Source organism: Heterodontus francisci, chromosome 45 (assembly GCF_036365525.1).
Source record: "Heterodontus francisci isolate sHetFra1 chromosome 45, sHetFra1.hap1, whole genome shotgun sequence".
In the NCBI taxonomy this organism is placed as follows: Eukaryota; Metazoa; Chordata; class Chondrichthyes; order Heterodontiformes; family Heterodontidae; genus Heterodontus; species Heterodontus francisci.
The window spans coordinates 5714579-5740326 of NC_090415.1; positions in this window are offsets into that span (position 1 = coordinate 5714579).

Genomic DNA, 25748 nt, shown 5'->3' on the forward strand with positions numbered 1-25748 from the left:
CCTTCTGTTCTTCGGTTCTCATAACACAGAGGGACAGGAGGACAGGGAGGTCTGGAAAGAAGGAGGGGGAGAGAGAGCAAACAAACAGGAAACACGTATGGGAACACCACCACCTGCAAGTTTCCCTTAAGTCACAAACCATCCTGACTTGGAACTATATCGCTGCTCCTTCACTGTCACTAGGTCAAAATCCTGGATCTCCCTTCCTAACAGCACTGTGGGTGTACCTACCCCACATGGACTGCAGCGGTTCAAGAAGGAGGCTCAACACCACCTTCTCAAGGGCAATTGTGAATGGGCAATAAATGCTGCCCTGGCCACTAACGCACACATCCAACAAATGAATCAAGAAAATAAAAATTTGACACTGAGTCACTTCAGGAGATATTAGACCAGATGACCAAAAACTTGGTCAGAGGTTGGTTTGAGGGAGAATCCTCAAAGAGGAAAGAGAGTTAGTGAGATGCAGAGGTTTGGGAAAGGAATTCCAGAGTTAGGGCCTTGGCAGCTTGAAGGCACGGCCACCAGTGGTGGAACGATTCAAATTGGGGATGTTCAAGAGGCCAGAATTAGAGGATGGCAGATATTGGTGGATTGTGGAGCTGGAGGAGATTGCAGAGATAGGGAGGGGTCATTTGTGGAAGACAATTCCAAAATTCCACCATCCTTTGTGTGTAGAAGTGTTAATAAATTTCACCCTTGAAAGGGTCTTCGACTAATGTTCGATTTTTCGACTGTGCCCCTCGTCAGAGACTCCTCCAACCAGTGAGAAGAGTTTCTCTCTATCTACCCCATCAGTTTCCAGTATTGTCTTGTAAACTTTGATCAATTCACCCAGCACAGTGGCGCAGTGGTTAGCACCGCAGCCTCACAGCTCCAGCGACCCGGGTTCAATTCTGGGTACTGCCTGTGTGGAGTTTGCAAGTTCTCCCTGTGTCTGCGTGGGTTTCCTCCGGGTGCTCCGGTTTCCTCCCACATGCCAAAGACTTGCAGGTTGATAGGTAAATTGGCCATTAGCAATTGCCCCCAGTATAGGTAGGTGGTAGGGAAATATGGGGACAGGTGGGGATGTGGTAGGAATATGGAATTAGTGTAGGATTAGTATTAATGGGTGGTTGATGGTCGGCACAGACTCGGTGGGCTGAAGGGCCAGTTTCAGTGCTGTATCTGTAAACTGAACTAAACTTAACACCCCTTACACTTCAAAATTCCAGGGATACAGAGTAAAGCTCCGTCTAAACTGTCCCTTCAAATGCTGCCAAGCCAAGGACAGAATGGAGTTATCTACAGAGCAAATCTCTGTCCTCTCTGTTCTATAAAACACTTGCTGGACAGGTACAGTGTGGGGTTAGATACCGAGTAAAGCTGCCTCTATATATGCCTCTCTTTCTCCTCCTCCATCCAGATGGAGAGAGTAACAGTGAGAAAGACAGGGATAGATATAGAGAGAGAATAACAGACAGAGGGAAGGATAGCAATGGGGAGAGATTACCAGAGAGGAAGAGATTGGGATGGAGAGTGTCGGTCAGTGTTCCTGCAAAGCTGTGTGCAGCAGCCTGGAAGGTACCACGCAGGTCCTGTTCCGTGATAAATAACACACGTCTTCGAAGATTCTTAAAAATGTAAAGGGACTGCACGTGGGACAAAAACAACTTGCCGTGCACAACAACTAAATTTTCTGGGAACATTGGAGCCAGCTGTAGCTCAGTGGGTAATAATCCTGCCTCTGAGTTATACGTTTGTGGGTTCAGGTCTGAACACAAAATCTAGGCTGATGTCACCCAACAGAAAATCAGAACAGACCAGCGAGACACAGAAAAGGAAACTTGTGTTGAATTTGTGAGCCTCGCTTTCTGTAATGTTTTAGTGTTTGGTCAGAATGTTGACCCAGTGAAATTTTGCCCCTGTGGCATGAGAGTTATTTGAATAGAGATTATAACATCTTATTACAACATGAAGGTACCGTGCGCACTGAGTATAACAACATTTGCAGCGTCCCATCATGTAAAATACTTTACTGGGTGTGGGATCAGGGTTTGATATTTCCAAAACACTGAGGTAAACTCGGAACTTTTAATCAGCCCTGGGAGGAAAGTAAACCTGGAGACTTTCAAACAGTAATCAATGTCAGATTTGATCAATTATTAGGGATTCATCAATTTAGTATACAAAGCAGACAGAATATGCCGTTAAAGAGCGGGATATGGGTTTCCTACCAGCCTGCAGAAGGAAGTGCACCCTCTGCAGTTGTGGTATCACCAAAAGCAGCCAAATTAAAATAGCAAATTGATGTATGTGGAGTTTTACTGAGGTTCTGAGAGAGGAGAGAGAAACAGGCATAGACACAGACAGCCAGACACACACACAGAGAAACACACATGCACACAGAGAACCACACACACAGAACCAAACACACACACACACAGAACCACACACACAGAGACATACACACACAGAACCACACACATGCACACAGAGAAACACACACACAGAACCACACACACACAGACTCATACACACACAGACCGACATGCACAGACACACAGAGACACACAGACACAGAGACCGACATGCACAGACACACAGAGACCGACATGCACAGACACACACACAAACAGACTGCCCAAGGGACAGAGAGTGACAGAAGAATATTTCAATTTCTATAATATTTCAATTTCAGTTTCTATAAGATCCCCCCTCATTCTTCTGAATTCCAATGAATATAATCCCAATCTACTCAGTCTCTCCTCATAAGCCAACCCCCTCAACTCTGGAATCAACCTAGTGAACCTCCTCTGCACCCTCTCCAGTGCCAGTACATCCTTTCTCAAGTAAGGAGACCAAAACTGCACACAGTACTCCAGGTGCGGCCTCACCAGTACCTTATACAGCTGCAACATAACCTCTCTGCTTTTAAACTCAATCCCTTTAGCAATGAAGGACAAAATTCCATTTGCCTTCCTAATTACTTGCTGTACCTGCAGACCAACCTTTTGCGATTCATGCACAAGGACACCCAGGTCCCTCTGCATAGCAGCATGCTGCAACTTTTTACCATTCAAGTAATAATCCTTTTTACTGTTACTCCTACCGAAATGAATAACTTCACATTTATTAACATTGTCTTCCATCTGCCAGACCTTTGCCCACTCACTCAATGTATCTATGTTCCTCTGCAAAGTTTCACAGTCATCTGCACACTTTGCTCTGCCACTCATCTTAGTGTCATCTGCAAACTTTGACACCCTACACGTGGTCCCCAACTCCAAATCATCGATATAAATTGTAAATAATTGGGGTCCCAACACCGATCCCTGAGGCACACCACTAGTGACTGATTGCCAACCAGAATAGCACTCATTTATCCCCACTCTCTGCTTCCTGTTAGTCAACCAGAGAGGGAAAGGCAGTTGGAGAGACAGAGAGAGAGAGAGACGCAGAGATGGAAGGAGAGAGATGGAGTGACAGGGAGGGAAAGACAGATGGAGGGACAGAGTGAGAGACAGAGAGAGGAGAGAGATGGAGTAACAGGGAGGGAAAGACAGATGGAAAGACAGCGAGAGAGACAGAGATAGAAGGAGAGAGAGGGAGTGACAGGGAGGGAAAGACAGATGGAAAGACTGAGAGAGAGAGAGGCAGAGATGGAAGGAGGGAGAGTGAGACAGAGAGGGAAAGAAAGATGGAAAGACAGAGAGAGAGGCAGAGATGGAAGGAGAGAGAGGGAGTGTCTGGTAGGGAAGGACAGATGGAGGGACAGAGAGAGAGGCAGAGATGGAAGGAGAGAGTTGGAGTGACAGAGAGGGAAGGACAGATGGAGGGATGGAGAGAGAGAGACAGAGATAGAAGAAGAGAGAGGGAGTGACAGAGAGGGAAAGACAGATGGAGGGACAGAGAGGGGGAAGAGAGTTAGAGGGGGAAGAGAGATAGAGGTGGAGAGAGAGAGATAGAGGTGGAGAGAGAGAGACAGAGCGGGGAGAGAGAGACAGAGCGGGGAGAGAGAGATAGAGCGGAGAGAGAGAGATAGAGCGGGGAGAGGGAGATGGAGCGGGGAGAGGGAGATGGAGCGGGGAGAGGGAGATGGAGCGGGGAGAGGGAGATGGAGCGGGCAGAGGGAGATGGAGCGGGCAGAGGGAGATGGAGCGGGCAGAGGGAGATGGAGCGGGAAGAGGGAGATGGAGCGGGCAGAGGGAGATGGAGCGGGCAGAGGGAGATGGAGCGGGCAGAGGGAGATGGAGCGGGGAGAGGGAGATGGAGCGGGGAGAGGGAGATGGAGCGGGGAGAGGGAGATGGAGCGGGGAGAGGGAGATGGAGCGTGGAAAGAATGATAGAGCGGCGAGAGAATGATAGAGCGGGGAGAGAATGATAGAGCGGGGAGAGAATGATAGAGCGGGGTGAGAGTGATAGAGCGGGGAGAGAGTGATAGAGCGGGGAGAGAGTGATAGAGCGGGGAGAGAGTGATAGAGCGGGGAGAGAGTGATAGAGCGGGGAGAGAGAGATAGTGGGGGGTGAGAGATATAGTGGGGGGAGAGAGATATACTGGGGGGAGAGAGAGATAGTGGGCGGAGATAGAGATAGTGGGGGGAGAGAGAGATAGTGGGGGGAGAGAGAGATAGTGGGGGGAGAGAGAGATAGTGGGGGGAGAGAGATATAGTGGGGGGAGAGAGATATACTGGGGGGAGAGAGAGATAGTGGGCAGAGATAGAGATAGTGGGGGGAGAGAGAGATAGTGGGGGTAGAGAGAGATAGTGGGGGTAGAGAGAGATAGTGGGGGTAGAGAGAGATAGTGGGGGGAGAGAGAGATAGTGGGAGGAGAGAGAGATAGAGAGGGGAGAGAGAGATAGAGGGGGAGAGAGAGATAGAGGGGGAGAGAGAGATAGAGGGGGGTGAGAGAGATAGAGGGGGTTGAGAGAGATCGAGGGGGGAGAGAGAGATAGAGGGGGAGAGAGAGATAGAGGTGAAGAGGGAGATAGAGGGGGAGAGAGAGATAGAGGTGAAGAGGGAGATAGAGGGGGAGAGAGAGATAGAGGTGAAGAGGGAGATAGAGGGGGAGAGGGAGATAGAGGTGAAGAGGGAGATAGAGGGGGAGAGGGAGATAGAGGGGAGAGAGGGAGATAGAGGGGGTTGAGGGAGATAGAGGTGAAGAGGGAGATAGAGGTGAAGAGGGAGATAGAGGGGGAGATAACAAACTTGGAGGAGATGCAAACAGTGTTGATGACATCAATCGACTACAACAGGACATCGATAGGTGAGCAGAATGGGCAGACAAGTGGCAGAAGGAATTTAATACAGGGAAATGTGAGATGGGCAGAAGGGATAGGGAGAGGGAATACAGACATAATGGCCCAGTTCTAGGGAGTGTGCAGGGACAGAGAGACCTGGGGATACATGTACATACATCTTTGAAGGTGGCAGGACATATTGAGAAAGTAGTCAGCAAAGCATATGGGATCTTGGGCTTCATAAATAGAGATTTTGAGTACAAAAGCATGAAGGTTATGCTGTATGTTTATAAACCTCTGGTTAGGCCACGACCAGAACACTGCATCCAATTCTGGTGACCACACTTTAGGAAAGATGTGAGAGTCCTTTGTAGGGAGCAGAGGGGATGGTGGATCCAGGGATGGGGGATTTTAGCAAAGTGGACTGGAAACAGCTACTTGAAGGTCAATCAGTGTCAGAGCAGTGAGAGTTACTGAGGGTTGATATCAAATATGTTCACACAAAGACAAACAGGGTGGGACTCCCAAATCTAGAGCCCCTTGGATGTCAAGGATCAAACCGGGTACGATAAGGCACAAGAGGGAAGCTTATGTCAGATACCGAGAGCTCAATACAACAGAAAGCTGAGAGGAGTGTAGAAAGTTCAAGGGTGAAATGAAAAAGCAAATTAGGAGAGCAAAGAAATGGCCGGAAAATAATATTACCATTAAATCAAAGAAATCACAAAGATGCTTTATAAATACATGAAGAGCAAGAGGATAAATAAGGATAGAGTATTAGGGACCAAAAAGGGAATGTGTGTATGGAGGTGGGAGATGTGGGCATGGTTCTTAATGAATACTTTGTCTCCCTCTTTATAAAAGAGGGGGAACGATGCAGATATTGTAGTTAAAGAGGAGGAGTGTGAAATATTGGAGGGATAAACAGAGTGAGAGGGAAATATTAAGGTGTTTGGCAACTTTCAAAGTGGATAAATGGTCAGGCCTGGATGCATTGGAACCAGTTCAGAGAAGGTTCACTCGGCTGATTCCTGGGATGAAGGGGTTGTCTTATGAGGAATGGTTGAACAGGTTGGGCCTATACTCATTGGAGTTTAGAAGAATGAGAGGTGATCTTATTGAAACATACTAAATACTTAAAGGGATAGACAGGTTAGATGCAGGTAAGATGTCTCCTTTGGTTCGGGAGTCTAGAACCAGGGGACACAATTTCAAAATAAGGGGGAAGCCACTTAGGTCAGAGATGGGGAGAAATGTCTTTGCTCAGAGGGTTGTGAATCTTTGGAATTCTCTACCCCAGTGGGCTGTGGAAGCTCAGTCTGGGAAAAAGGCATTGAAGTGGATGATCAGCCATGATCGTATTGAATGGCAGAGCAGGCTCGATGGGCTGAATGGCCTACTCCTGTTCCTATGTTCCCAAGCTGCTGAAATAGTTTCTCCCAAACTATGCCATCAGTTCCCCTTAATATCTCAACATCTTTGAACAAATCACCTTGATCCTCCTAAATTCCAGGCAATAAATCCCTAGTTTGTGTAATATCACCTCGTAATTTAACCCTTGGAGTCCAGTTATCATTCTGGTAAATCTACACTGCACTCAAATGGACATGGACCCCCCCAAAGTCTCTTTCAACCTCCAGTGTTTCTAGCTTTACACCATTTATAAAGTACTCTCGTCTTTTTTTACTGACATTGAAATCTAACTACCACAGTTTTGCCCATTTATTTAAGATATTAATATCTCTTTGTAATTTGATGCTTCCAGCTACACTGCTTACAATGCTGCCTATTTTTGTGTCATTGGTAAACTTGGGTATGTTGTATTCTACCTCATCATCTTAAATCATTAATAAATACAGCAAACTGAGACACACACGGGCTTTGCACTAGTAGACAGGAGTGAATCATTCCAACCAAGAGGCTTTTTAACTCCAGATTTATGTTTTTTGAAAGAAAAAATAGAATTCAAATTCACAACAGCCCAGCGTGGGATTTCAACTCCTACTTTTTCAATCATCAGCTCAGGCCTTCAAATTAAAACCCATAAAAAGAGATTCATTTTCCTGCTGCTGTTGTCTGACTGTCTCAGGTTTTGTATATTGTTCCCTTCTCCTCTTCTTCCATGTGTTTGAAGTCTTTGAAGTTTGTCAGACATTGGTAAACTACTTCATGTGGTGTTGTGTAAATACCTTCAATTCTGTGGATCTGCAAGGGACACAATTCAAATTCTCACCTTATTGCATCAACTAAAACCTGCAGGTCCATTCAAACAACTCTATTTCCTGTCTCTGCAAAGACAGCTCACACTTCCACAATGCAGGAATGTCTGAATGGAAACAGCTTTTGACACATTTCCAAACATGTTTGCTAACACTTTTCAGGATGAAGCTAAATTCAACTGACAAGATTGCAAGCCCCAAATTGAATCTTTCAGATTTAAAAAGTGACACAAATGAAATTCCAGATCTCTCTGTCCCTGCACCCATTTTAACATTGTACCATTTAGTTTATATCGCTTCTCCTCAGCCTTCCTTCCAAAATGCATCATTTGACATTTCTCAGCATTGAAGTTAACCTGCCCTGTGTCTGACCATTTCACCAGGTGTCAAGAGGACATAAAGTTTACAAAGAGATTTCGATAGGTTAAGTGAGTGAGCAAAAAATTGGCAGATGGAGTATAATGTGGGAAAATGTGAGCTTGTCCACTTTAGCAGGAAGAATAAAAATCAGTATATTATTGAAATGGAGAGAGACTGCAGAACTGTACGGTACAGAGGGATCTGGGTGTCCTGGTACATGAATCACAAAATGTTACCGTGTAGCTACAGCGAGTGATTAGGAAGCAAATGGAATGTTGTTGTTTATTGCAAGGTGAATAGAATATCAAAGTAGGGAAGTGTTGTTACAGCTGTACAGGGCATAAGTTAGACGACGTCTGCAGGATTGTGGACACTTTTGGTCCCCTTACTGAAGAAATTATATAATTGCATTCGAAGTAGTTCAGAGAAGGTTCACTGGGCTGATTCCTGGGATGAAGGGGTTATCTTATGAGGAAAGGTTGAACAGGTTGGGTCTATACCCACTGGAGTTTAGAAGAATGAGAGGTGATCTGAGTGATCTATGCTGTCACATCACACACTCCCAGGGCAGGAACATCATGGGGTGGATACAGAGTGAATCTCACTCTACACTGTCTGATAGAGACAGAGAGAGAGACAGAAAGAGAGAAACAGAGAGACATGGACTGACAGGGTGACTAAAAGAGATAGAAGGATATTTAACAGGGGATATTGGAAGAGGAGGATGCAATTTAACCCCACAACTCTGTTCCTGCATTCAATGAGATCTTGGCTGATCTGTGATCAAACTTACACCATATATCCTGCCTTTGCCCCTTATCTCTTAATACCTTTGGTTAACAAGAATCTATCAATCACAGGTTTAAAAATTAACCAATAAGCCAGCATGAAATTTCCACAAACAGTATCATGAGGGTGTGATGGCTCCCACAGTGGAATAGCTTGCTGAATATTTAAAATTGAGACAGAGAGAGAGAGACAGAGATAGGAGAGAGAGGGAGAGACAGAGAGGGAAAGACAGATGGAGGAACAGAGAGAGTGACAGAGATGGAAGGAGAGAGAGGGAGAGACAGGGAGGGAAAGACAGATGGAGGGATAGAGAGAGAGAGATACAGTGATAGAAGGAGAGAGAGGGAGAGGCAGAGAGGGAAAGACAGATGGAGAGCGAGAGAGAGAGAGTGGCAGAGATGGAAGGAGAGAGAGGGAGAGACAGGGAGGGATGGACAGATGGAGGGATAGAGAGAGAAGGAGAGAGATGGAGTGACAGGGAGGGAAGGACAGATGGAGGGATAGAGACAGAGAGAGGCAGAGACAGAGAGAAAAGGAGAGAGTGGGAGATACACAGAGGGAAAGGCAGTTGGAAAGACAGCGAGTGAGAGACAGAGAGAGAAGGAGAGAGAGGGAGTGTCTGGGAGGAAAAGACAGATGGAGGGACAGAGTGAGAGACAGAGAGAGAAGGAGAGAGAGGGAGTGACAGGGAGGGAAAGACAGATCGAGGGACAGAGTGAGAGACAGAGAGAGAAGGAGAGAGATGGAGTGATGGAGGGAAGGACAGATGGAGGGATAGAGAGAGAAACAGAGAGAGAAAGACAGAGAGGGAGTGACAGAGAGGGAAAGACAGATGGAGAGAGAGAGAGAGAGAGGCAGAGGTGGAAGGAGAGAGAGGGAGTGACAGAGAGGGAAAGACAGATGGAGAGACAGAGAGAGAGAGGCAGAGGTGGAAGGAGAGAGAGGGAGTGACAGAGAGGGAAAGACAGATGGAGGGACAGGGAGAGAGACAGAGAGAGAGGCAGAGACAGAGAGAGTAGAAGAGAGAGGGAGAGACAGGGAGGGAAAGACAGATGGAGGGACAGAGAGAGACACAGAGACAGAAGGAGAGAGAGGGAGAGACAGAGAGGGAAAGACAGATGGATGGACAGAGAGAGAGACAGAGAGAGAGAGAGTAGAAGAGAGAGGGAGTGTCAGGGAGGGAAAGTCAGATGGAGGGATAGAGGGAGAGAGAGAGAGACAGAGATAGATGGAGAGAGAGGGTGTGACAGAGACACAGAGAGAGAGGCAGAAACGGAGAGAGAAGGAGAGAGTGGGAGAGAAACAGAGGCAAAGGCAGTTGGAGAGACAGAGAGAGAGAAGCAGAGATCGAAGGAGAGAGAGGGAGTGACAAGGAGGGAAAGACAGATGGAAAGACAGAGAGAGGGAGAGACAGAGAAAGAAGGAGAGAGAGGGAGAGACAGAGAGGGAAAGACAGATGGAGGAACAGAGAGAGAGACAGAAATGGAGGAGAGAGAGGGAGGGAAAGGGAGGGAAAGACAGATGGAGAGACAGAGAGAAAGAGAGAGATAGAAGGAGAGAGAGGGAGAGACAGGGAGGGAAGGACCGACGGAGGGATCGAGAGAGAGAGACAGAGATAGAAGGAGAGAGAGGGAGAGGCAGAGAGGGAAAGACAGATGGAGAGACAGAGAGAGAGAGGCAGAGATGGAAGGAGAGAAAGGGAGTGATAAGGAGGGAAAGACAGATGGAGAGACAGAGAGAAAGAGAGAGAGAGAAGGAGAGACAGGGAGGGAAGGACAGATGGAGGGATAGAGGGATAGAGAGAGAGACAGCAATAGAAGGAGAGAGAGGGAGTGACAGAGAGACAAAGAGAGAGGGAGAGACAGAGAGAGAAGGAGGGAGTGGGAGAGAAACAGAGGCAAAGGCAGTTGGAGAGACAGAGAGAGAGAGAAGCAGAAATGGAAGGAGAGAGAGGGAGTGACAAGGAGGGAAAGACTAATGGAAAGACAGAGAGAGAGAGACAGAGAGAGAAGGAGAGAGTGGGAGTGTCAGGGAGGGAAAGACAGATGGAGGGACAGAGACAGAGAGACAGAGAGTGGAGAGAGATGGAGTGACAGGGAGGGAAAGACTGAGAGAGAGAGAGGCAGAGATGGAAGGAGGGAGAGGCAGTGACAGGGAGGGAAAGACAGATGGAAAGACTGAGAGAGAGAGACAGAGATAGAAGGAGAGAAATGGTGACAGGGAGGGAAGGACAGATGGAGAGACAGAGAGCGAGAGACAGAGATAGAAGGAGAGAGAGGGAGTGACAGGGAGGGAAAGACAGATGGAGAGACAGAGAGAGGGAGAGACCGAGATAGAAGGAGAGAGAGGGAGAGACAGGAAGGGAAAGACAGAGTGAGAGACAGAGACAAGGAGAGAGATGGAGTGACAGGGAGGGAAGGACAGATGGAGAGGCAGAGATGGAAGGATTGAGAGAGTGTGTGACAGGGAGGGAAAGACAGATGGAAAGAGAGAGGGAGAGACAGACAGCGAGGGAAAGACATATGGAGGGGCAGAGAGTGAGACAGAGAGAGAAGGAGAGAGAGGGAGTGTCAGGGAGGGAAAGACAGATGGAGGGACAGAGAGAGAGCGAGAGACAGGGAGAGAGATGGAGTGACAGGGAGTGAAGGAAAGATAGAGGGATAGAGAGAGAGACAGAGAGAGGCAGAGACAGAGATCGAAGGAGGGAGATGGAGTGACGGGGGGTGGGGGGGGTGGTGCGGTAGACAGGTGGAGGGACAGAGAGAGAGAGGCAGAGATGGAAGTAGTGAGAGGGAGTGTCAAGGAGGGAAAGACAGATGGAGGGACAAAGTGACAGACAGAGAGAGCAGGAGAGAGATGGAGTGACAGTGAGGGAAGGACAGATGGGGGGATAGAGAGAGAGAGAGAGAGACAGAGATAGAAGGAGAGAGAGGAAGTGACAGGGAGGTAAGGACAGATGGAGCGACAGAGAGAGAGAGAGACAGAGGTAGAAGGAAAGAGAGGGAGTGACAGAGAGGGAAAGACAGATGGAGGACAGAGGGAGAGAGACAGAGATAGAAGCAGAGAGAGGGAGTGACAGGGAGGGAAAGACAGATGGAGAGACAGGAAGAGAGACAGAGATCTCTCCCGATGTTTCTGTCTCCATACCTATTTCTTAAATGTTTGTGCACACAGCAGTGAAGGATTACATCAAATTAATTTCTCTTACATTCTCCCTTTCAATCGACCCCGCAATCTCTCTCTCTCCAACCTTGTCCCTCTCCACAACACTCTCTGTCTCCATATCTAACCCTCTCTCCCTCTGTCTCTCTCCTCGTGTCAGAGATAGCAGGAGGGAGAGACAGAGAGAGGAAGACAGAGAGAGAATGTTGAAGGAACTGTACTCTATTCCTAAGCTGTGCTGAACCTGCTCTGGGAGTGTTTGATGGGCTACATTAATCGGCCGTGTACAGTCCTGGATCAGGCTGTGAAGAAGCACAGCTTGTTCAGTGTACAACGGGTCAAAGGGAACGATTCACTCCTGTCTGCTACTGGGAAGAGAGACTGACCTTAACATCAAGGCAGCGTTTGACCGAGTGTGACATCGAGGAGCCCGAGTAAAACTGAAGTCAGTGGGAATCTGCTGGTTGGACTCATACCGAGCACAAAGGAAGATGGTTGTGGTTGTTGGAGGTCAATCATCTCAGTCCCAGGACATCACTGCAGGAGTTCCTCAGGTTAGTGTCCTCGGCCCATCCATCTTCAGCTGCTTCCTCAATGACCTGCCCTCCATCGTAAGGTCAGAAGTGGGGATGTTCACTGTTGATTGCACAGTGTTCAGTTCCATTCACACCTCCTCAGATAATGAAATCCCAGCAGGAAGTGCTGGAAATACTGAGCAGGTCAGGCAGCATCTGTGGAGAGAGAAACAAAGTTAGTGATTCAGCTCGATGCTTTCCAGATTTCCAGCATCCGCAGTATTTTGCCTCAGATAATGAAGCAATCCAGAGCCACATGCACCGAGACCCGGACAACGTTCAGGTTTGGGCCGACCAGTGACAAGTAACATTCACGTCACACAAGTGCCAGACAATGACCATCTGCAACATGAGAGAATCCAACCACCTCCCCTTGGCATTCAAAGCATTATCCCATCGCTGAATCCCCCAGCGTCAACATCCTGGGGAAACATTGACATCAAACTTAACTGAACGAAACACATCAATAGTTTCTTCACCATCTCTCTGGGACAGAGAGACACAGATAAAGAATGTGAGTAAGCCTTGACAGAACCTCAGTTAATTGTTCCAACCATTGCTAATGATAGAAATCAAGGATTATATTCGAGCAAAGGAAGAGGCAGAGAATGTTAGCCCCTTTATAACTATATCCTTTAGTTTAGATTGCCTCTCCTCCTTCTTCCTACCTGTGGAGGTGGGAGATGTGGGAATGGTTCTTAATGAATTCTCTGTGTCCGTCTTTATAAAAGAGTGGGAACGATACAGAGATTGTAGTTAAAGAGGAGGAGTGTGAAATATTGGATGGGATAAACAGAGTGAGAGGGGAAATATGAAGGTGTTTGGCAGCTTTGAAAGTGGATAAATGGTCAGGCCTGGATGCATTGGAATCAGTTCAGAGAAGGTTCACTCGGCTGATTCCTGGGATGAAGGGGTTATCTTTGAGGAATGGTGGAACAGGTTGGGCCTATACTCATTGGAGTTCAGAAGAATGAGAGGTGATCTTATTGAAACATACAAGATTCTGAGGGGACTTTACAGGGCGGATGCTGGGAGGATGTTCCCCTTGTGGGGAAGTCTAGAACTAGGGGGCAGGTACACTGTGGGGTTTGATACAGAGTAAAGCTGCCTCTGTATATGCCTCTCTTTCTCCTCCTCCATCCAGATGGAGAGAGTAACAGTGAGAAAGAACAGGGATAGATATGGAGAATAAGAGAGAGAGGGAAGGATTGCAATGGGGAGAGAGTACCAGAGAGAAAGAGGAAGAGATTGGGATGGAGAGTGTCGGTCAATGTTCCTGCAAATCTGCGTGCAGCAGCCTCAAAGGTCCCACGCAGATCCTGTTCCACAATAAATAGCACACGTCTTCAAAGATTCTTCAAAGATTTCAAGGGACAGCTCACGTTAAAAAAAACTGGGCACGCACAACATCTAAATTTTCACGGGAACATTGGAGCCAACTGCGGAATACATGTTTCTTACCAGCCTGCATAAGGAAGTGCAACCTCTGCAGATGCGGTGAAACCAAAAGCAGCTGACTTCAAATGGCAAACTGATGCATGTGGAGCTTTACAAAGGGTCTGAGAGAGGAGAGAGAAACAGACATAGACACACACAGACACACAGAAACACACACACACACAGAAACACACACACACACAGAAACACACACACAGAAACACAGACACAGAAACACAGACACACACACACACAGAAACACACACACACACAGAGAAACACACAGAAACACACACACAGAAACACACACACACACAGAAACACACACACACAGAAACACACACAGACACAGAAACACACAGACACAGAAACACACACACAGAAACACACACACAGAAACACACACACACAGAAACACACACACAGAAACACACACACAGAAACACACACACAGAAACACACACACACACACAGAAACACACACAGAAACACACACAGAAACACACACACAGAAACACACACAGACACAGAAACAGAGTGCCTCAGGGACAGAGCGCGAAAGAAGAATATTTCAATTTTCAAAAGGAATTTGATGAGATCAACCTTCGATTTAAAAATGACAATTGATTTTGCATCAATGTTTGCGTGCAGAAGACACGTTCCAAACTACTACCACCTTTAGCCTGGAGTGGCGGATTTTTACTCAGAGGGTTGTGAATCTTTGGAATTCTCTACCCCAGTGGGCTGTGGAAACTCAGTCTGGGAAAAAGGCATTGAAGTGGATGATCAGCCAGGATCGTATTGAATGGCGGAGCAGGCTCGATGGGCTGAATGGCCTACTCCTGTTCCTATGTTCCCAAGCTGCTGAAATAGTTTCTCCCAAACTACCCCATCAGTTCCCCTTAATATCTCAACAGCTTTGAACAAATTACCTTGATCCTCCTAAATTCCAGGCAATATATCCCTAGTTTGTGTAATATCACCTCGTAATTTAACCCTTGGAGTCCAGTTATCATTCTGGTAAATCTACACTGCACTCAAATGGACATGGACCCCCCAAAGTCTCTTTGAACCTCCAGTATTTCTAGCTTTACACCATTTATAAAGTACTCTGTTCTAGTCTTTTTTTGCTGACATGGAAATCTAACTGCCACAGTTTTGCCCATCTCTTTAAGATATTAATATCTCTTTGCAATGTTCTGCTTCCAGCTACACTGCTTACAATGCTGCCTATTTTTGTGTCATTGGTAAACTTGGGTATGTTGCATTCTACCACAACATCTTAAATTGTTAACAAATACAGCAAACTGAGACACACACAGGCTTTGCACCAGTAGACAGGAGTGAATCATTCCAACCTAGAGGCTTTTTAACTCCAGATTTATGTTTTTTTAAAGAAAAAATAGAATTCAAATTCACAACAGCCCAGCGTGGGATTTGAACTCCTACTTTTTCAATCATCAGCTCAGGCCTTCAAATTAAAACCCATAAAAAGAGATTCATTTTCCTCCTGCTGATGTCTGACGGTCTCAGGTTTTGTATATTGTTCCCTTCGCCTCTTCTTCCATGTGTTTGAAGTCTTTGAAGTTTGTCAGACATTGGTAAACTACTTCATGTGGTGTTGTGTAAATACCTTCAATTCTGTGTATCTGGAAGGGACACAATTCAAATTCTCACCTTATTGCATCAACCAAAACCTGCAGGTCCATTCAAACAACTCTATTTCCTGTCTCTGCAAAGACAGCTCACACTTCCACAATGCAGGAATGTCTGAATGGAAACAGCTTTTGACACATTTCCCAACACGTTTGCTAACACTTTTCAGGATGAAGCTAAATTCAACTTAGAGATTGCAAGCCCCAAATTGAATCTTTTAGATGTAAAAAGTGACACAAATGAAATCCCAGATCTCTCTGTCCCTGCACCCATTTTAACATTGTACCATTTAGTTTATATCGCTTCTCCTCAGTCTTCCTTCCAAAATGCATCATTTTACATTTCTCAGCATTGAAGTTAACCTGCTATGTGTCTGACCATTTCACCAGACTGCCTCTATCCTCCTGAAGTCTACTCCTATTCCCTTCACTGTTTCTTACATTGCAGATGGCACAATGTTGAAGTTATGCCCTGTTTACCCCAGTCTAAGTCATTCATATATCAATAAGATCAGTGGTCCTAATCAAAACCCCTGGGGAATACCACAATTTACACTGTATACAGTGAGTACTAAAGCCGAGAGGGTGCGCTGAACATTTATAAAGCTCTGGTCAGGTAACAGAGAGGGAGAGACTGGGATTCAGAGGGTAACGGAGAGGGAGAGACTGGGACTCAGAGGGTAAGAGAGAGGGAGAGACTGGGATTCAGAGGGTAACGGAGAGGGAGAGACTGGGACTCAGAGGGTAAATGAGAGGGAGAGACTGGGACTCAGAGGGTAAGAGAGAGGGAGAGACTGGGATTCAGACGGAAACAGAGAGGGAGAGACTGGGATTCAGACGGTAACAGAGAGGGAGAGTCTGGGATTCAGAGGGTAACAGAGAGGGAGAGTCTGGGATTCAGAGGGAAACAGAGAGGGAGAGACTGGGATTCAGACGGTAACAGAGAGGGAGAGTCTGGGATTCACAGGGTAACAGAGAGGGAGAGTCTGGGACTCAGAGGGTAAGAGAGAGGGAGAGACTGGGATTCACAGGGTAACAGAGAGGGAGATTCTGGGATTCAGAGGGAAACATGGAGGGAGAGACTGGGATTCAGAGAGTAACAGAGGGGGAGAGAATGGGATTCAGAGGGTAACGGAGAGGGAGAGACTGGGATTCAGAGGGTAACAGAGAGGGAGAGACTGGGATTCAGAGGGTAACAGAGAGCGAGAGACTGGGATTCAGAGGGTAACAGAGAGGGAGAGACTGGAATTCAGAGGGTAACAGAGAGCGAGAGACTGGGATTCAGAGGGTAACAGAGAGGGAGAGACTGGAATTCAGAGGGTAACAGAGAGGGAGAGACTGGGATTCAGAGGGTAACAGAGAGGGAGAGACTGGGATTCAGAGAGTAACAGAGAGGGAGAGACTGGGATTCAGAGGGTAACAGAGGGAAAAATAGAGTTGGCGAGGGCAACATAGAAATTTTAAGGCACAGAAAGCGGCCACTTGGCCCATCCTCTCTGTGCCAGCCGAAAACGATCAACCTATTCTAATCCCACCTTCCAGCATTTGGTCTGAGCTCTGCAGCTTACCGCACTTGAGGTGCCGATCCAGACTCCTTCTGAATGAGTTGAGGGTCTCTGCCTCAACTACCCTTTCAGGCAGTGAGTTCCAGACCATCGCGACCCTCTGGGTGAAAAAGATTTTCCTCAACTCCCCTCTAATTTTTCTGCCAATCACTTTAAATCTATGCCCCCTCGTCACTGACCTTTCTGCTATGGTTCTCTGCCCTTCACCTCCACTCTATCCAGGACCCTCAACATTTTGTACATTTCAATCAGATCTCCCCTCGGCCTTCGCTTTTCCAAGGACAACAACCCCTGCCTATCCTCATAGCTACAATTCTCCAGTCCTGGCAACATCCTAGAAAATGGGAGAGAGACAAAGTCCCGTGTTCATAACACATGGATAAAGAGGTTAATCATCTGAGCTGTAACTCTGAGATAGAGAAAGAGAGAGAGAGGGAGGGAGAGAGTGAGGGAGAGAGGGAGGGAGAGAGGGAGTGAGAGAGGGAGGGAGAGAGGGAGGGAGAGAGGGAGGGAGAGAGGGAGAATGAGAGAGAGAGAGGGAGGGAGAGAGGGAGGGAGAGAGGGAGTGAGAGAGGGAGGGAGAGAGGGAGGGAGAGAGGGAGGGAGAGAGGGAGGGAGAGATAGTGTGGGGGAGACACAAACTGAGACGTGGACAGAGGCAGCGAGAGAGAGGGAGAGCTAGAGAGGGAGAGGCTGAAGAGAGAGAGGCAGAGAGAGAGAGGCAGAGAGAGAGATAGAGAGAGACAGAGAGGGAGCGATGGTGTGAGGGAGGCACAAATTGAGACATGGACAGAGGTTGAGAAAGAGAGAGAGGGAGAGACAGAGAGAGAGAGCTGGGGGAGAGACAGATAGAGAGTGAGAGAGGCACAGAGAGAGAAGGAGACACAGTGAGGCAGACATAGAGAGGCAGACAGAGAGCTAGAGAGAGACAGAGAGAGAGGGAGAGATGGTGTGAGGGAGGCACAAATTGAGACATGGACAGAGGTAGAGAGAGAGAGGGAGAGATAGAGCGAGAGAGAGAAAAAGACAGAGAGGGATAGATAGCGAGAGAGAGAGGGGGTAAGACAGATAGCGAGGGACAGAGGCAGTGTGGGAGAGGCAGTGTGAGAGAGGCAGATTAGAAGGTAGCAAATGTAACCCCACTATTTACAAAAGGAAGGAGAGAGAAAATGGGGAACTAAAGACCTGTTCGTCTAACATCAGTCATTGGGAAAATGGTCGAATCTGTAATAAAGGATGTGATAACAGGACACTTAAAGAGAGATTGCAGGGGGTGGGGGGGAGAGAGAGAAATGGGGGGAGAGAGAAATGGGGGGGGAGAGAGAGGGGGGAGAGTGCGTGGGTGAGACGGAGCAAAGGAGAGAGATACTAGGTTAGGTGGGACAATAAGCTGTGAGGAGGACACAAATAGACTACAAAGGGAGATGGTTTGGGATAGACAGCGATAAATGTCCCAGTGTTGTGGGAACATAAAATGGCCACTGAAAATGAACCTAAAATGGCTGACTGATGTGTGTGGATTTCCACAGATGAGAGGAGAGAGAGACAGACAGACAGACAGACAGAAAGAGAGACAAAGAGGGAGACAGAGACCAAGACACAGAGAGTGATAGCAGGATATTGGGCGTAGGACAGAGGAAGAGGAGGAGGCCATTTGGCCCCTCAACCCTGTTCTGTCATTCAATGAGCTCATGGCTGATGTGTGATCTAACTCCATGTACCTATCTTTGTCCCTTAATACCTTTGGTTAACAAAAATCTATCAAACTCAGATTTAAAAATTAACAAGTGTCTCAGCATCAATTGCTGATTGTGGAAGAGAGTTCCAAACTGATACCACACCTGGTGTGTTGAAGTGTTTCTTCATTTCACTCCTGAAAGGTTTTTAGACGAGGTTTATATTTTTAGACTGTGCCCCCATGTTCTAGACTCTGCAGCCAGTGGGAATTGTTACTCTCTGTCCACCCTATCAGTTTCCCTTATTATTTTGTAAACCTTCATCAAATCACACCTGAGCCTTCAAAATTCCAGGGATACAGAGTAAATCTCCAGCTGCACTGTCCCATTAAATATTCCCAAGCCAAGCACAATGTTGGGTTTGACACAGAGTAAATTTCCCTCGACACTGTCCCATCACACACTCCCAGGGCAGGAACATCATGGGGTGGATACAGAGTGAATCTCACTCTACACTGTCCGAAACAGACAGAGAGAGAGAGAGAATGAGAGAAATAGAGGGAGACACAGACAGACAGGGTGTGTGAGAGTGAAAGAAGGATATAAAACATCAGACATAGGAAGATGAGGAGGCAATTTAACCCCTCGACCCTGTTCCAGCATTCAGTGAGATCAGGGCTGATCTGTGATCTAACTAACACCATATATCCCACCTTTGCCCTTTATCTCTTAATACCTTTGGTTAACAAGAATCTATCAATCACAGGTTTAAAAATTAACCAATAAGCCAGCATGAAATTTCCACAAACAATATCATGAGGGTGTGATGGTTCCCACAGTGGAATAGCTGGCTGAATATTTATAATGGAGGCTATTCCTTCTGGATCATCAAAAGTGTCCGCCTGGGCCCCAACTTTACTGCATTCCTCCCTCTCCCGATGTTCGTTTTCTCTCCATACCTATCTCAAATATGTTTGTGTACACAGCAGTGAAGGATTAAATCAAGTTAATATATCTTACATTATCCTCTTCATCCAACTCAACATTCTCTCTCTCTCTCCAAGTTTGTCCCTCTCTACGGCCCTCTCTATGCCTTCATATCTAACCCTCCGTCCCTCTGTCTCTCTCCCAGTGTCAGTGATAGCAGAGAGAGAGACAGAGATAGAAGGAGAGGGAGGGAGTGACAGAGAGGGAAAGACAGATGGAGGGGCAGAGTGAGAGAAAGAGAGAGGAGAGAGATGGAGTGACAGTGAGGGAAGGACAGATGGAGAGACAGAGAGAGAGAGAGACAGAGATAGAAATAGAAAGACAGAGAGGGAGTGACAGAGATAGAAGGAGAGGGAGGGAGTGACAGAGAGGGAAAGACAGATGGAGGGACAGAGTGAGAGACAGAGAGAGGAGAGAGATGGAGTGACAGTGAGGGAAGGACAGATGGAGAGACAGAGAGAGAGAGAGACAGAGATAGAAATAGAAAGACAGAGAGGGAGTGACAGAGATAGAAGGAGAGGGAGGGAGTGACAGAGAGGGAAAGACAGATGGAGGGACAGAGTGAGAGACAGAGAGAGGAGAGAGATGGAGTGACAGTGAGGGAAGGACAGATGGAGAGACAGAGAGAGAGAGACAGAGATAGAAATAGAAAGACAGAGAGGGAGTGACAGAGATAGAAGGAGAGGGAGGGAGTGACAGAGAGGGAAAGACAGATGGAGGGACAGAGTGAGAGACAGAGAGAGGAGAGAGATGGAGTGACAGTGAGGGAAGGACAGATGGAGAGACAGAGAGAGAGAGAGACAGAGATAGAAATAGAAAGACAGAGAGGGAGTGACAGAGATAGAAGGAGAGGGAGGGAGTGACAGAGAGGGAAAGACAGATGGAGGGACAGAGTGAGAGACAGAGAGAGGAGAGAGATGGAGTGACAGTGAAGGAAGGACAGATGGAGGGATAGAGAGAGAGAGAGACAGAGATAGAAGGAGAGAGATGGAGTGATGGGGGTGGGTGGGAAGACAGATGGAGAGACCAAGAGAGAGACAGAGAGAGATGGAGAGAGATGGAGTGACAGGAAGGGAAGGACCGATGGACAGGTGGAGGGATGGAGAGAGAGAGAGACAGAGACAGAAGGAGAGAGAGGGAGAGACAGAGAGGGAAAGACAGATGGAGGGACAGAGAGAGAGACAGAGAGAGAGACAGAGAGAGAGAGAGAAGGAGAGATTGGGAGAGACAGAGAGGGAAAGGCAGTTGGAGAGACAGAGAGAAAGAGAGAGGGGCAGAGATGGAAGGAGAGAGGGGGAGTGACAAGGAGGGAAAGACAGATGGAAAGACAGAGAGGGAGAGACAGTGATAGAAGGAGAGAGAGGGAGAGACAGAGAGGCAAAGACAGATGGAGGGACAGAGAGAGAGACAGAGAGAGAGGCAGAGAGAGAGAGAGAAGGAGTGTTTGGGAGAGACAGAGAGGGAAAGGCATTTGGAGAGACAGAGAGAGAAGGAGAGAGAGGGAGTGTCAGGGAGGGAAGGACGGATGGACAGCTGGAGGGATTGAGAGAGAGAGACAGAGATAGAAGGAGAGAGAGGGAGAGACAGAGAGGGAAAGGCAGATGGAGGGACAGAGAGAGAGAGACTGATAGGCAGAGAACGAGAGAGAAGGAGAGATTGGGAGAGACAGAGAGGGAAAGGCAGATGGAGGGACAGAGAGAGAGACTGATAGGCAGAGAACGAGAGAGAAGGAGAGATTGGGAGAGACAGAGAGGGAAAGGCAGATGGAGCGACAGAGAGAGAGAGACAGAGAGATGGAGGGAGAGTGAGGGAGTGACAGGGAGGGAAAGACAGATGGAAAGACAGAGGGAGAGAGACAGTGAAAGAAGTAGAGAGAGGGTGAGACAGATAGGGAAAGACAGATGGAGAGACAGCGAGAGAGGCAGAGATGGAAGTAGCGAGAGGGAGTGATGGGGAGGGAAAGACAGATGGAGAGACAGATGGAGAGACAGTGATGGAAGGAGAGAGAGGGAGAGACAGATATTGAAGGAGAGAGAGGGAGTGACTGGGAGGGAAAGAGAGATGGAGAGATAGAGAGAGACAGAGAGGGAAAGACAGATGGAGGGACAGAGAGAGAGACAGAGACAGAGAGAAAAGGAGAGGTTGGGAGAGACAGAGAGGGAAAGGCAGTTGGAGACAGAGAGAGAGCGAGGGGCAGAGATGGAAGGAGAGAGAGGGAGTGACAGGGAGGGAATGACAGATGGAAAGACAGAGAGAGGGAGACAGTGGTAGAAGGAGAGAGAGGGAGAGACAGGGAGGGAAAGACAGATGGATGGACAGAGAGAGAGACAGAGAGAGAAGGAGAGAGAGGGAGTGTCAGGCAGGGAAGGATGGATGGACAGATGGAGGGATTGACAGAGAGAGAAAGAGATGGAAGGAGAGAGAGGGAGAGACAGAGAGGGAAAGACAGATGGAGGGACAGAGAGAGAGGCAGAGACAGAGAGAGAAGGAAAGATTGGGAGAGGCAGAGAGGGAAAGGCAGATGGAGGGACAGAGAGAGAGAGAGAGAGGCAGAGATGGAAGGAGAATGAGGGAGTGACAGGGAGGGAAAGACAGATGGAAAGACAGAGGGAGAGAGACAGTGAAAGAAGGAGAGAGAGGGAGAGACAGAGAGGGAAAGACAGATGGAGAGACAGCGAGAGAGGCAGAGATGGAAGTACAGAGAGGGAGTGATGGGGAGGGAAAGACAGATGGAGAGACAGTGATAGAAGGAGAGAGAGGGAGAGACAGAGATTGAAGGAGAGAGAGGGAGTGACTTGGAGGGAAAGAGAGATGGAGAGATGGAGAGAGAGAGACAGAGAGGGAAAGACAGATGGAGGGACAGAGAGAGAGACAGAGAGAGAGGCAGAGACAGAGACAGAAGGAGAGATTGGGAGAGACAGAGAGGGAAAGGCAGTTGGAGAGAGAGAGGGGCAGAGATGGAAGGAGAGAGAGGGAGTGACAGGGAGGGAAAGACAGATGGAGAGACAGAGAGAGGTGCAGAGATGGAAGGAGACAGAGGGAGAGACAGGGAGGGAAAGACAGATGGATGGACAGAGAGAGAGACAGAGAGAGAAGGAGAGAGAGGGAGTGTCAGGCATGGAAGGACGGATGGACAGATGGAGGGATTGACAGAGAGAGAAAGAGATAGAAGGAGAGAGAGGGAGAGACAGAGCGGGAAAGGCAGTTGGAGAGACAGAGAAAGAGAGAGAGGCAGAGATGGAAGGAGAGAGAGGGAGTGACAGGGAGGCAAGGACAGATGGAAAGACAGTGAGAGAGACAGTGATAGAAGGAGAGAGAGGGAGAGACAGAGATTGAAAGAGTGAGAGGGAGTGACTGGGAGGGAAAGAGAGATGGAGAGATAGAGAGAGAGAGACAGAGATAGAAGGAGAGAGAGGGAGAGACAGAGAGGGAAAGGCAGTTGGAGACAGAGAGAGAGAGAGGGGCAGAGATGGAAGGAGAGAGAGGGAGTGACAGGGCGGGAATGACAGATTCAAAGAGAGAAAGAGAGACAGTGGTAGAAGAAGAGAGAGGGAGAGACAGAGAGGGAAAGACAGATAGAGAGAGAGAGGCAGAGATGGAAGGAGACAGAGGGAGTGACAGCGAGGGAAAGACAGATGGACGGACAGAGAGAGAGACAGAGAGAGAAGGAGAGAGATGGAGTGTCAGGCAGGGAAGGACGGATGGACAGATGGAGGGATTGACAGAGAGAGACAGAGATAGAAGGACAGAGAGGGAGAGACAGAGAGGGAAAGACAGATGGAGGGACAGAGAGAGAGGCAGAGACAGAGAGAGAAGGAGAGATTGGGAGAGACAGAGAGGGAAAGGCAGTTGGAGAGACAGAAAAAGAGAGAGAGGCAGAGATGGAAGGAGAGAGAGGGAGTGACAGGGAGGGAAGGACAGATGGAAAGACAGTGAGAGAGACAGTGATAGAAGGAGAGAGAGGGGGAGACAGAGATTGTAAGAGTGAGAGGGAGTGACTGGGAGGGAAAGAGAGATGGAGAGATAGAGAGAGAGAGACAGAGATGGAAGCAGAGAGGGGAGAGACAGAGAGGGAAAGACAGATGGAGGGACAGAGAGCGAGGCAGAGACAAAGAGAGAAGGAGAGATTGGGAGAGACAGAGAGGGAAAGGCAGTTGGAGAGACAGAGCGAGAGAGAGAGTGGCAGAGATGGAAGGAGGGAGAGGGAATGTCAGGAAGGGAAAGACAGATGGAAAGACAGAGAGAGAGAGACAGTGATAGAAGGAGAGAGAGGGAGAGACTGGGAGGGAAAGACAGATGGAGGGACAGAGAGAGAAGGAGAGAGAGGGAGTGTCAGGGAGGGAAGGACAGATGGACAGATGGAGGGATTGAGAGAGAGAAACAGAGATAGAAGGAGAGATTGGGAGAAACAGAGAGGGAAAGGCAGTTGGAGAGACAGAGATGGAAGGAGAGAGAGGGAGTGATGGGGAGGGAAAGACAGATGGAGAGACAGAGAGAAAGACAGCGATAGAAGGAGAGAGAGGGAGTGACAGGGAGGGAAAGACAGACAGAGGGACAAAGTGAGAGACAGAGAGAGAAGGAGAGATAGGGAGAGACAGAGAGGGACAGAAAGATGGAGAGATAGAGATAAAAGGAGAGAGATGGAGAGACAGGGAGGGAATGACAGACGGACGGAGAGAGAGAGGGTCAGAGATAGAAGGAGAGAGAGGGAGTGACACGGGGGGAAAGACAGATGGAGGGACGGTGAGAAAGTGAAGGAGGGAGAGGGAGAGATAGAGAGGAGGAGAGTGGGAGTGACAGAGAGGGTAAGACAAATGGTGGAACAGAGAGAGAGACAGAGATAGTAGGAGAGATTGGGAGCAACAGAGAGGGAAAGGCAGATGGAGGGACAGAGAGAGAGAGACAGAGAGACAGAGAGAGAGGCAGAGACAGAGAGAGAAGGAGAGTGTGGATGAGACAGAGAGGGAAAGGCAGTTGGAGAGACAGAGAGAGAGAGAGGCAGAGATGGAAGGAGAGAGAGGGAGTGACAGGAAGGGAAAGACATATGGAAAGACAGAGAGAGAGAGACAGAGATAGATGGAGAGAGAGGGAGAGACAGAGAGGTAAAGACAGATGGATGGACAGAGAGACTGAGAGGCAGAGATGGAAGGAGAGAGAGGGAGAGACAGAGAGGGAAAGACAGATGGTGGGACAGAGAGAGAGAGAGAGAGAGAGAAAGGGAGAGAAATGGAGTCACAGGGAGGGAAGGACAGATGGAGGGATAGAGAGATAGAGACAGAGATAGAAGGAGAGAGACGGATTGATGGGTGGGGTGTGGGAAGACAGATGGAGGGACAGGGAGAGAGGCAGGGATAGAACGAGTGAGAGGGAGTGATAGGGAGGGAAATTCACAAGGAAAGACAGAGAGAAAGACAGAGATAGGAGAGAGTGGGAGTGACAGGGAGGGAAAGACGGATGGAGGGACAGAGTGAGAGAGAAGGAGAGAGAGGGAGTGACAGAGAAGGAGAGAGGGGTTAGAGGAAAAAACAGATGGAGAGACAGAGAGATACAGAGATAGAAGGAGAGAGAGGGAGTGTCAGGGAGGCTAAGACAGATAGAGGGACAGACTGAGAGACAGAGAGAGTGATGGAGTGACAGGGAGGGAAGGACTGATGGAGGGATAGAGAGAGAGAGATAGAAGGACATAGAGGGAGTGACAGAAAGGGAAAGACTGATGGAGAGACAGAGAGAGGCAGAGATGGAAGGAGAGAGAGAGGGAGTGATAGAAAGGGAAAGACAGATGGAGAGACAGAGATAGAAGGAGAGAGATGGAGAGACAGAGAGGGAAAGACAGATGGAGGGACAGAGAGTGAGAGGCAGAGATAGAAGGAGAGAGAGGAAGTGACAGAGAGGGAACGACAAATGGAGGGACAGAGAGAGAGAGGAGATCGATGGACAGACATAGAGAGGGAAAGACAGATGGAAAGACAGAGAGAGAGAGTAAGGGAGAGAAAGGGAGAGAAGGAGAGAGATGGAGTGACAGAGAGGGAAGGATAGATGGAGGGATAGAGAGCGAGAGACATAGATAGGAGAGAGAGGGAGTGACAGGTGGTGGGGGGTGGATA